This window comes from Diabrotica undecimpunctata, chromosome 2, assembly GCF_040954645.1.
Source record: "Diabrotica undecimpunctata isolate CICGRU chromosome 2, icDiaUnde3, whole genome shotgun sequence".
Lineage (NCBI taxonomy): Eukaryota > Metazoa > Arthropoda > Insecta > Coleoptera > Chrysomelidae > Diabrotica > Diabrotica undecimpunctata.
In genome coordinates, this window is record NC_092804.1 from 176,155,133 (window position 1) to 176,167,507 (window position 12,375).

General features: G+C 31.1%; 1 protein-coding gene across 1 annotated transcript in view; it reads left to right on the plus strand.

Annotated features, from left to right (window-relative positions):
- LOC140433998 (lachesin-like) overlaps nucleotides 1-12,375 on the plus strand; it is a 675,206-nt gene that overhangs the window by 446,058 nt on the left and 216,773 nt on the right. The gene's annotated exons all lie outside the window — the stretch shown is intronic.

Below are 12,375 nucleotides of genomic sequence, written 5' to 3' on the forward strand. Positions count from 1 at the left end.
CAGAATTACTTTTTCGAGACGTATTTAACAATATTGGACCTCATTTGGAAAGAAATTGTACCAAATTCGACAATTCTATTTGATTGACTTTTCATTCAAAATTGGGCCCCATCACTGAATATGGGCCACACGTCGTTGTCTATGGGTCTTTAACTTTGGCTTCGGGATCAGTTAAATTGTACGTATCCAGGTCTAAGTCTCGATGCAAAATTCGCCAAGTAGTTGTTTATGAAACGCCGAGCTCTTGTGAGCGACATGAAATCGATTGCCTTGAATTCTCCTACACACTCTCATAAATAGCGGCGATAATTTCGGCATATCTTGGTTAATTGGTTGTTTACGAAACCAATTAAGGTTAAAATAAAGAACACGAATAATCATATATATATATATATATATATATATATATATATATATAATAGAACGCGGCACATAAATTTCCAACGCCCTTCCGACAATTGTTTCCTGGTATTTGTAGATATAATATTTTAAAAGCCTTTGTTTTTTTTTCGGTAATGGACATGTAGTTAAATTTTATCCCCGCCTGATAAGAAATTCGAAAATACCTTGTATGCTGCAGATACGAAATTTTTTTTCTCCCCAAATACAATAAATTTATCACACAAAATTTTTTTTTAAATTATCAAAATTCAAATCAATCAAAATAAAATAAATATGTAAAAATTGTACTTAGAGAAAAATAAATAAAAAACTGTTTCATAAACTTTCAAATATATCAACTTTTTCCGACGGGCAAATAAATTTTCAATCACCTGTTTTTCCGTTTCCTATCCTTTCAAATTCACAACTAGAGATACTTAAATGCCACACGTTGGTTCGCCATTTTATTATGATTTGTCTTTTCTTACTTTTTATTTAACTCTTTATTTATTTAATTACTTTAATTAATTATTTAATTAATTATCTATCTAAGTGTCGCAAATCATATAAAAAACAATCTCAGGGTGCCATTTTATAAAAATAATAAATCAGCTTAGGTTATACTTATATTTTCTCGTGGCTTCAAGTATCTCTTAACTGTTCTTTCTCGGGATAAAATAAGGAAAGGAAATAAATAGAAATAACATAAATGTACAAATGCAAATATGTTTTATTATCAAAAGAAATAATATAAAATTTTTAAATATTGCAATTTTTGTTCATATGTTTTTGTACAAACAAATTTGAATATTATAAAAAGAAACCTTTTAAATTTATTACGCAATATTTATAATTATCGTTTGAAGTAAAAAAAACTTTTATAAACTTGATGGTATCTTAAATAGCGATAATTTTTGTTCTTCTGATAGTATAGAGACTTTTATTTAAAATATACAAAAAAAATTAGGTCATAAAAATTATTGACTGACCTTTTAACTCACACACGACGATGTCTTCTTTCGACCAGAACAGCTCCCCCTTGTTGATTATGTTAGGCTACCAATCAAAGCCTTCTCCGTTCTAAGTGTCCACCTATCAGCATACCAGCAAACTCTTTCTCCAAAAACACGAGCAGGTCTCTTTTACCAGTATTCGTTCAACAAACTCCAAAATTCTCTCCTCTCTTTTATATACTAACAATCTTTCACTTGGACTTTAAAGAATCCAGGAGGTATTCGACTTCTCAACTTGGATCTATCTCTCGTTCCACCTTTTAGCCACTCACTTCTAATTATTAAACTACTGGTACTTGCTTCTAAATTGACTACACAAAACTTCAACTGCCTCTCTCGGATGACCATCACATAATATTCTTTTTTACTCCAAACTTTCAAAACATTCACTCTCTTTTCCCATTCCAAACTCGCTAACCAATCAGAAAATTTCTATATCCCGCCTCTTAATTGATATCAGAAAAACCCACGCATCGCTTGTAAACAACTTTCTTTAAAAATGATCACGGTTTTTTGTGACTTACTTTCTAAATATAATAACTAGGTACCTGGCGGCTTTTGGCCTTTCCAGCGAAACAAAAACAAAGGCTTTTAAAATATTATATCTACAAATACCGGGAAACAATTGTCTATTCACTTTAAAGTATTTACTAATGTTTTTCAGTCCTTCAGGGTAAAACTCTTTATGGGTAAACCCACTGCTTAAAACTACTTATAACAAATATTTACAAATCCATGTACAGGGCGTTGGAATAGAAAAGATCTGAGAATATAAGTAAACAACTAACAGGATTCATACTTACAAAAACAATTAGGTTTTTTAGATGTTATAAAAACTCTACGATAACTTAAACATTAAAACTTAACGAGAAAAAAGAAACAAAAAACACAAAAAAAACTGTAAAAGAGCAGTATTGTACATTTACTTTTAAAAACATGTGAAATTTTGTGTTTAACATGTGAAATTATGACATCCTACAACGGATAGAAAAAAGTTGTTTACTTATATTCTAAGATCTTTTCAAGTAAATCATTGAAGTAGTTGACGACTTTCATTTGCCAATTATTGACCGATCAAACCTCTGCTATTCAACCATTGAATATATTTTATATATATAGAATTTATTCGATTCTGAACCAATCATTATTGTCCTAAATAGTAATGACTTAAAGAGTAGAAGAATTTTTATTTTTTAACAAGAAATAATCTAAATTGGAATAGTTTTTCAAGCCACAAACAAAAAGCGGCATCCTCCTTGAGAATTCGGCATATATATCATCTCATTTTTAAGCGGCATCGAGCATTGAGCGGGCATTGAAAGAAACCCTCTGCAGGATTTAAACAATTTTCAATAGAAAGAGCAGTCTCAGTTAGCGCTAGACAATTAAAACTTTTTATCTCTATTATCCGAAAGTTGAATTCGAATTGAGTTCATCCTGAGGAAGGCAGGAACGATCAAGGAGAAATAAAATAATGACGGGGCGATGAAAAAAAGAGTTTGCATATTCAGGGAGACGTCATTTATTAAGCTAAAGTGGCTTAATTCGTCCTGGGCTCAGATAGGAGAAGACGAGAAGAAGCCAGCCCGACAAATGTGACGCTTCGGCCTGTCACTGAAAAGAAAGGGTTGGTTGAGAACAATGAATTATCATTTGCTCTTGATAATTTTCGAGGAACCGTTGAAGACTGGTATTTAACGGGAGCGGTGGTATACCGGCATATTTTTGTACTGTACAGGGTGTTTCATAACCTATTTTAATTATAAAGATACAGACATACTACTTAAAACTTAGTAATATATTGTAATAAGTATACAGTTACATAAAACTACTAAACAACTCAGTCTTTAGAAAAACAGGGAAAAACATTTCAAATAAATTGATTTTTTTAAAATACCTTTTTAAGATTTTTAATAGTGGGAGAAACCGGCGAGTAGAGACTAACCTTGTTGCCAAACTTATTGTTTTAATTTGACCTCTTGTCTTTTTTAGCTTTTAAAAAAGTTGCTACGACAATCACATTTGAGTGAATTAATTTAAATGGCAGCTTACCGTTTTTATTAGGAACAAGTCACAATTTTATTTTAAAATAAGTTTATTTTGACTTTTCGATTACCAATTCAGAAATCGTTCTCAAAATAGAAAATATTAATAATAACTGTTGTGTATTTTGAGAAATCTTTCTTAAGGATTGCTTTAAATTTAAATATTAGTTTATATTATTATTAATATACTCTACAGTCCATCTAATTTACTTACCGTTGCAAGTTATTATCATTGACAGAGATCGAAGTTGACATAATTGCCAAAGTATAAAAAAATCCTGAATCCATTTTAAATCAAATAGGTCACATAATTATTGCAAAAGTGAATTATACAACAAAACAAATTAATATTTAATGTAAATAAATAGAAACAAAATAAGAGTTAAAAAATAATATTGTTAGAAATAATTTGAGCCGTCGTATAAAGATGTAAAATGGAATACTTAAACAAAAACAACACTTTGTTCATTACTTATTTACTTTGAAATGTTTTGTTACAACTAAATTTTCAAATGCTTTTTATTTAAATTTTGGTTTTCTGATCGATAGTGATTAGATAGAGATCGATTATTCGATTTCGCTTCCATTAAAACTTCCAAACATGCGCGTTTGGTAGTTTTTGGTCTTGGTCTTGCTGTTGTGTTTATTTGTCTTTGTCCCATCACATCACATGTACCGTAAGAAGTTTATAATATTGTTATTTTAAATTGTTTGAAGAGTAAATACGGCCCTTTGGTTATAAACATTCATTGTCTACGATTGTATGATTTGTTGTTCGTGCATTTGTGAGGTAAGAATATCAAAATATTAAGATATTTACTCTGAATGTTCATGTTTTAAGGTTATGTTATTTATTGAGTAAAACTCCTTTTATTAAGAAGAATCTAAGCAACATAGGCCTAGAAATAAAACAAACCCATGATCTCGAACAGTTACAAAATACTTCATACTACAGACAAATGGTGTTTTATTAAGAATGTATAATTCCACATTCCTGCCCATTATACAATTTTCATCAAAAAGATTAAATCGATTAGCTAAAGCTTTAAAAGGGTCAGGAGAATGTCCTCGTGAAAAGCGAGGTGGAGCTAGGATAAAACCCAAAGATTCAACTATAGCTCAATCAATGATTGATTTCATAAAATCATTAAAGTGCTGTGAAAGTCATTATAGTCATAATAAGAGTGTCCGCGGTTACTTTAGCCCTGAGTTATTTATTAAAAAATTGTGGCATATTTGGAAACAGACTAAAAAAGAACAAAAGAAGTCACTTGCATCTTACTCAAAGTTCTTCAAGATGTTTCAGACGAACGAAATCCAATCTAAGTTTTGGCAGTCCTTTTGGCAGTCCAAAGACTGTTTGTTCATTTTGTACATATTGCACAAGTTACGAGCTAAGAAATTTTATGAACTGCTTAAAAGAACAGAAGCCAATGTAGTTAAGGTATCTATTGACAAAGAACAAAACTAGCCCCTTCCAAAACTAAAAGTTGGTGAGGTATTTTATTCTCGACAAATTTGGGTTTATAACCTTACTTTTGTGTTGATGGAAGATACACAAGATTCTACTAATACTTTCTTTTCTGTACACATGGACTAAAAACCAGAGTTGACGAGGCTCCAATGAAGTAGTTTCAGCTCTGTATAACTTTTTGGGGGGTTTTCGAAGACAGTTTAAAAATGTTCTAGTGAAATCATTGACATTTTAACAGTTTTTCGATGCTTGCAGTGGACAAAATAAAAATTAAAATGTTTTGGGTTTCCTACTTAGTTATGTGCAGACTGCCAGAGCGTTTTGAAATATTCAGCATTGCTTTCCAATCAGAGGATATAGCTATGTGCCTCTTGATGGAGTATTTGGACGTTTTGAAAAAATATTTAGAAGAAAAGAAACAATAGTTGAACTAGAGGAGTACTGCAAAGTGTTTGAATCTTCAGCTACAGTTAAAGTTTTAGGAAAAGACTGGGAACTTTTTGATTTCTGGGATGCTGCAAAATGAGTTTTATTAAAGAAGCTGCCTTTTTTGATAAATGAACAACGAGATTTTTCATTTTCAAATAAAAGGAATAAAGACATTGAAGCTAAAAATACCTACTGTGGCGGTTCTAGTATTTTTAAGTTATAAAAAAAGGTGCAATTTACTGGGAGTGTACAGTACAGTGAAGTCTATGCCATTAGTAAATCATGTAAGTGAAAAGAAGAAAAAAGATATGGAAAACCTTCTCAAATTTATTTCATTATCTGAAAGTTCAAAAGACTTTTATAATACTACACTGACCAATGTGCAAAATGGTTCCAACTGGAGACTGTTATTTGAAAGATTTTTCAAGTTTACTTTTCAAATTTTGACAAAAATGTGAATAATTGATTTTGATGAATAAAAATTAATTTTTAATTATGTACTTAGATAGTTATTAAACCTTTGCTGATATCTTAACGACAAGCTCTGATTATCAATAAATTTTCAAATGAATAATAATATATCGTTTTCTCCCACATGAATTTCTCAAAAGTGCTGACTTAAGGTCGTTTTAAAAAAAAACCAAATGTTTACGTTCTTAAAAGCCATGATTTTTTGTTCAAATCTTACTTTCAATTGTCTTGAAGCAAGAATTTAAACCTGCAAATTACATGACTGATTCTATTGCAAAGTAACATTTAATATATTCTTAAACATAGAAAAAATTCGTTCCTGAAAAATGTACTTTTTTTACTTAAGATCTTTTAAAATCCACCTCTTCAATTATAAAATACATTCAATTATATATAACAAAAGTCTCAGAGTAAGTATACAAAATATCCAGAGCGTAGTTGAAAATTTTTAAAACTTTCAATAAATCTTCTATATAATATATGGAATATTGATTTCAAATTCTGACAATTTCGTAATACTTCTTGGATATGTTTTTCTAGGTACCCACCAGATAAAAATAAGTAATTCTGTATTACTGAAAAGAAGTTTAAATGGAGATAATAGAAATGGGTTCTTATAAGGAGATTCTGATTATAAATTAAAGCCATTTTTAAGAAGTCCACTAGACAATCCAATTTCTATAATGAATTTCATATTAGAACCAGATATGCAAGATAACTTTTTATGTAAGAAAGAGCAGGTTTAGGTACTATTTCATCCAGTGAAAGTGGCTGTAAGATTAAAATAATTTAACCATTCTAATCTACAGCAAATTGGCTGAGAATTTGGTGATCGGTAAGAAATAATACACAACTCGAGCTTTCCCAAAAAAATAAATTGCTAAACTAGATTTACGCTAGTTTTATACGTACTCTAAGAGTTACTCTCCAAAAGTGACATATTTGTTGTGAAAGTTATACAACAGATTAAAATATTATTCTGTTGTCGTCCTAGCCTTAAATATAAGGAAGAGAGAAAAAGTAAGTGGAGTGATTGTGGATGCAATTGATTGGATATTGAATATTATATATATATAAATATATATATATATATATATATATATATATATATATATATATATATATATATATATGTATATATATATATATACATATATATATATATATATATAATATGTAAAAATAAAGATACTGAGAATTAATGTTGTTTGTTTTTAACTCTTTTTTATAATTATTATTATTGCTTTAAATTATTTATTACATATTTTCGACGAATGCTTACATTTATTTTAAAAAATCTTTACATATGTACATATTCTTGTCCACCCTTTATAAATCACCATCATTTTTGTACTTTTTGTCAAGTAAAAGCGATCAAAAAAATTTTAATAACGCTTATGAAAGGCCTGTGGTTTATCCATCTTTTATTAGACCTTTTTTACCTTTGTAATTCGAAAATATGACTTCTGTAAAACAACTATAAAAACCGCTAAATAATACTAAATAAAGTATTATCTGATATTTATTATAAACCCATCGAATCATAGATGAAAGATAGGCGTCCATAGCACGCCTATGTATTGGCAACGTCTGGCAGGAGTTCCCCGGAGCATCCTTACTCCAGCATTTATCAAAAACGTAGCACATGACACTTCAATAATGTAATTAAATCCGCAGAATGGCCGTTCTGGTTAAAATATCGCCGAGAATATTCTAATTTAGAATCGGCCGTTTCTTCCAAGGAAACCGTTTGCATTAAAAATTAATTATCCCTAAAATTTTATGATTTCCGGGCGCCCGCCCCGACGCGCCTTTCTTATTATTAACTGAAACGCTTTCTAATATTGGGGAATTTATTTCATCGTTATGCTCGCTGATATTACTATTTGTTTTGTCGTTAACTAAATCATGAGAATGTTAGAGATTACCGCCGGTTTTACTGGTAGCGGCCGCCTCTTAACGATAATTCCCTTTTAGACGATTCTGATATTTCCTGTTTTAGCTAATGAGCTCTGCGTATATCTCATTAATAGTATTTTCCACTTTAACGGCAGAAATTATAATCAATAAGCCACATGCAGTTACATGTTTGCATGTTTTATCATTTTGCCTTTTATCCTTGAATTATTCTTTCATTTCTTGTTTCTCCTAATTTTAACGGTTGCGTTGTTTTCGTCAATATCATCATTAGCGGTAACACTTTCATTATCTTTGCCTTTAACTCTAATTTTCCGTATTTCTTATTATATTTGTTGTTTTATAGGTACAACTTCAATTACTAAAAATTGTAATTAATCTATATTTTTGGGCTGTACATAGTAGTAAAATTATACTCTCATATTTTTTAACCACAAGCATTAACTGCTTACACTCATTTGTTATTTTATTATTTGTTGTTAGTTATTTTTCTTGACTGGCTTTACAAATCGAGATGTCATTTTCCATCTGTCTTTTTCCCATTTCCCTCATGTCCATTTTTTTATTTTTTGGCCATCTGGGACGGCCTACGGATCTTCTACCATCTGGTTTCTCAGGAAACACTGTCTTTAGCACTGTGTCTTCCTTTGACCTAACCACGTAACCTGTACATCTTATCCGGTTAGTTTTTCTATGTCTGATGATGTTTTCTGTACTTTACAGAGCCAGTTAAGCATTGCGGCTCCTTCTTCTCTCTCCCGTCAACTCATCTATGGGGGCCAAATATCATTCTAAGAACCTTCCTTTCACATTTTCACATAGTGGCAGAATATTTATTTGTTGATAATGTCCATGAGTCCGTGTTTCACTTCTATATCTAACAACTGGGCAAATAATTGACATATTATACAGTCTTAATTTAGATTGTCCTTTTGGTAGTTTAGATCTTAATCATGATAATAAGGAGCATATTCCTCTATTCTTCGCAGCTGTCCTTGCTCAGACCTCTTTTACAATTCAAGACCAAGAGAGGTGTTAAACAAGGATCCGTATTGTCACCTGACTTATTCAACATTTATGGTGAGCATGTCATGGTAGGATAGTGACTAGTAGGAAAATCTTCAATTTAAGATTTGATGATGATACTACACTTATAGCTGCAAATGAGCAAGAAATGTTTATTCTTCTGCAAAGAATTGAGTACGAAAGCAATAACGTTGGTCTAAAAATCAATAAAGATAAGACAAAAATAATGGTGGTCGACAGATTCCACACTATTCAACTAACATGTTAGAGGAATACCAGATAGTTTTTTCTATCTTAGTATAGTTCCGAGACTTATTGGTATGGGGCAAAATTGTGATAAGATGCCTAACTATCTATCTATCACATAGACATATCTATCTTTTAAACTATCAAGGTGAGACTAATGAATGCCCTTGTATTCTCAATATTTCTATACGGGGCATAGATTTGGACTCTTCGCGGATGCGAGCTCCAAAAAATTGATGCCTTTAAATTGTGGTGCTGGATAATAATGCTGTGCATACCTTGGATAGCTTATAGGACAAACGTTTGCATTCTAAACCAACTCGAGATTTAAAAAAGGCTGTTCAAAGTATGTCTACAACGTATTCTGCAATTTTTCGGTCACATGGTTCGCAGAGGTGACGATAGTTTGGAGAGATTAATTGTTTCTTGAAGAGTTCCGAAGAAAAGATTAAGAGGACGATCACCAACTAGATGGTCTGGCCAAATTAAGAATTCAGCTAAAAAGTAATTCTGCAAACCTCTCAGAACAGCTGAAGACAGCGACAAATGAAGAAAAATTGTTAGGAATATTGGAAGTAATCACGATGCTCAGTAATAGAGAAACTACAAGTGAGAGACTATTTTGAAGTTGTGCTCATTAATAGTTATGTTATGCCTATCTTTTGGTCTTGGAATGTTGCGTTTGCTTAGTGCTTTCATCGATTATGAGACATAGGAGGTTATATTTTTTGCTACTTGGTAATTATGTTCTACATAACCTATTTTGCTTTTCTTAGTGATGTTACAAGCCTGCTATTATCTTTAAAAGAGGGTGCAGATGCTGTATCACCTAGACTTGTTTTAATAGATGCATTTTTTTTATTAGTTTTGTTACATCTGCAGTGAAAACAAATTTTTACTGGCAAATTGTTCTTATTCTGATTTTTTTCATAGACAACATAATCGATAGTTTTGTGTTTTGTTTTATAAACATTTGGCTGTGTTATTTTTTTCCTTGAATCAGCTTAGATATTAGATTTACTCTAGGTATAATTAGACCGGATATATTTGATCGGTTTTTGTTTATACCAATTTCATTGAACTAATTTACTTCACCAAATTTGCTGCGGAACAATATTATTAGGAGCAATTTTAATAGACTTAAGCCATACGGCTCTTACTTCTTCTCAAAGAAAATTTCATTTATTTCAAACACCTACGATATCAAAAGGATGAAACTCTGAGAGAACCCTTTTTATATGACCTTGTATTTTGGAATATTTTTCAAAAATGTTCTTATTTGTTTACTAAAATCCCTCTGTTTTATGGTTTATAGAAGGCTTTTTACATTATCACCAGCAGTTGAGAGAATAATATATATCGCCTGCGTATTTTTCGGCAGCTGGCTAACTTTCGACAGGGCGTTTCAAAAAAAGGTAACCTTGTCTCTAAGGTAGGTAAAAAACAGAAAAATAATTGGGGTTTGCTTAGTAAAAAATTTTTGTAACGCCATCCGTTTTCAAGATACAGGGCGTTGAAGAAAAAAAAAATTTACGCACTTTTTACGATTTTCCCAAAACTACTGGCAACATTGTAATGAAATTTTATACGGATATGTTTTGGAAGCTGATACATCCCATGAATTTGTTTTTATATCTGATTATCATAGAGGCTGCTAGTTACACGGATCGTACTAAGTATTAGTCAATTTAACTTTTTAAGACTATAAATATTATTCAAAATTTCAATTAAACTTAAACATCATTCAATTTTACACGAAAAAGGTACTCTTGGTAAAACTCGATACTGTGTACCGTTTTCGGAATATTTTGATTTGAAAATTATGAAGTAATAATTGATGCTGGTATAAAATAGTTAGTAATTAAACAAAACTCACAAGAAGAAAATTAAATTAATGACTAAGAACATAAAATAAAATTCAATTACAGTAAGTGTTCAAAATGCCCTCCGTTTTCGCGAATACACAAGTCTATTCTTTTTTCTAAAGATTACATTAACCTTCTAAACGGTAGGGGATCAGCTATGATGTCATTAAATTGACGTTGGATTCTTTCTTCCAATTCTTGGCGTGAATTTACCTCTGTAGCCTAGACTTTTTCCTTAATATACGACGAAACTGCGTAGTCCAAAGGGTTAAAATCGCATGACCGAGGAGGCCAATGAATCGGAGCTTCTGCACCTCTACCAATCCATCGATTCGGAAAATGATTACTCAACCAATTACGACACCTTCTATCAAAGTGTGGTGTAGCTACATCGTGCATAAAAAATAAAGATCTTCGCTCATTTAGCGTTAAATCTTTTAATATCTCGAATAAGGAATTGTTTAAAAAATCAAGATACATATCACCATTTAAATTTCCAGGTTGAATATGATAAACTATTAATTTGTTACCTAAAGTTGCTGCCCAAACATTAACTTTAAATGAGTGTTGGTAATGTTGGTGATACCCTTTTGACTCGTGGATTCTCATCACACCAGTAGTGTGCATTATGGGAGGTAAACATACCTTGTCGCGTAAAGGTGGCCTCGTCCGTAAAAAGAATGCATTTTAAAAAATTTGGATTGTGGGCTGTCCTTTGTTGCAATGTTTCACAAAAATCCACTCTAACCGGTAGATCATCTGGCAAGAGCTCTTGGACTTGTCTGTAATGATAAGGATGTAATTGCTGTTCTTTCAGTATCCGCCAAGTACTTGAAGAAGAAATATTTGTTTGTCTTGCTATATTCCTTACGCTAACTGTTGGATCTTGATCAAGTAAATTTAAAATATTATTTTCTTTAATAATTGTTCTTGTTGTTCTTGGTCTACCAGAATTTATTTTATTTGGTCTCACATTCCCATATTCTTGACAACGTCGTTCAATGGCTCTAAATGTTTTTTTACTTGGTAAGTTTCTTCTAGGAGACTTTTCTGCATAACGTGTCACGGCTGCACTAGAACGTCCTAAACATTCGCCCAAGGTTAATAACATGTCAGTGTATTCAACATTTGAGTACATTTTGATTTGATTTTACAAATAACAAGGTTTCAAAACTCTAATTATTGTTGATTTATCGTCATAACAATCAATAAATGTCAGATTTCCATGGCACACTTGGAGAAAATCGAGGTATGCCTATTAGAACTTTATCATTACTACCAGCAATATTGGAAATAAGCCACAATTTTTTGTATTTCAGTTCCCACTTCGAAAATCGTTCTCTAAATACAAAACATTAATAAATTAGACAAATTTTTTTTTTTTGTTGCTTGATGTAAAATTCTTCTAATAATTTTATCTGACTCATTCATATTGACAATTCAGAGTTTTCACCAAGTAACAAAAACCAAAATTTGTTTAATTTATTAATGTTTTGTACTTTGAGAAC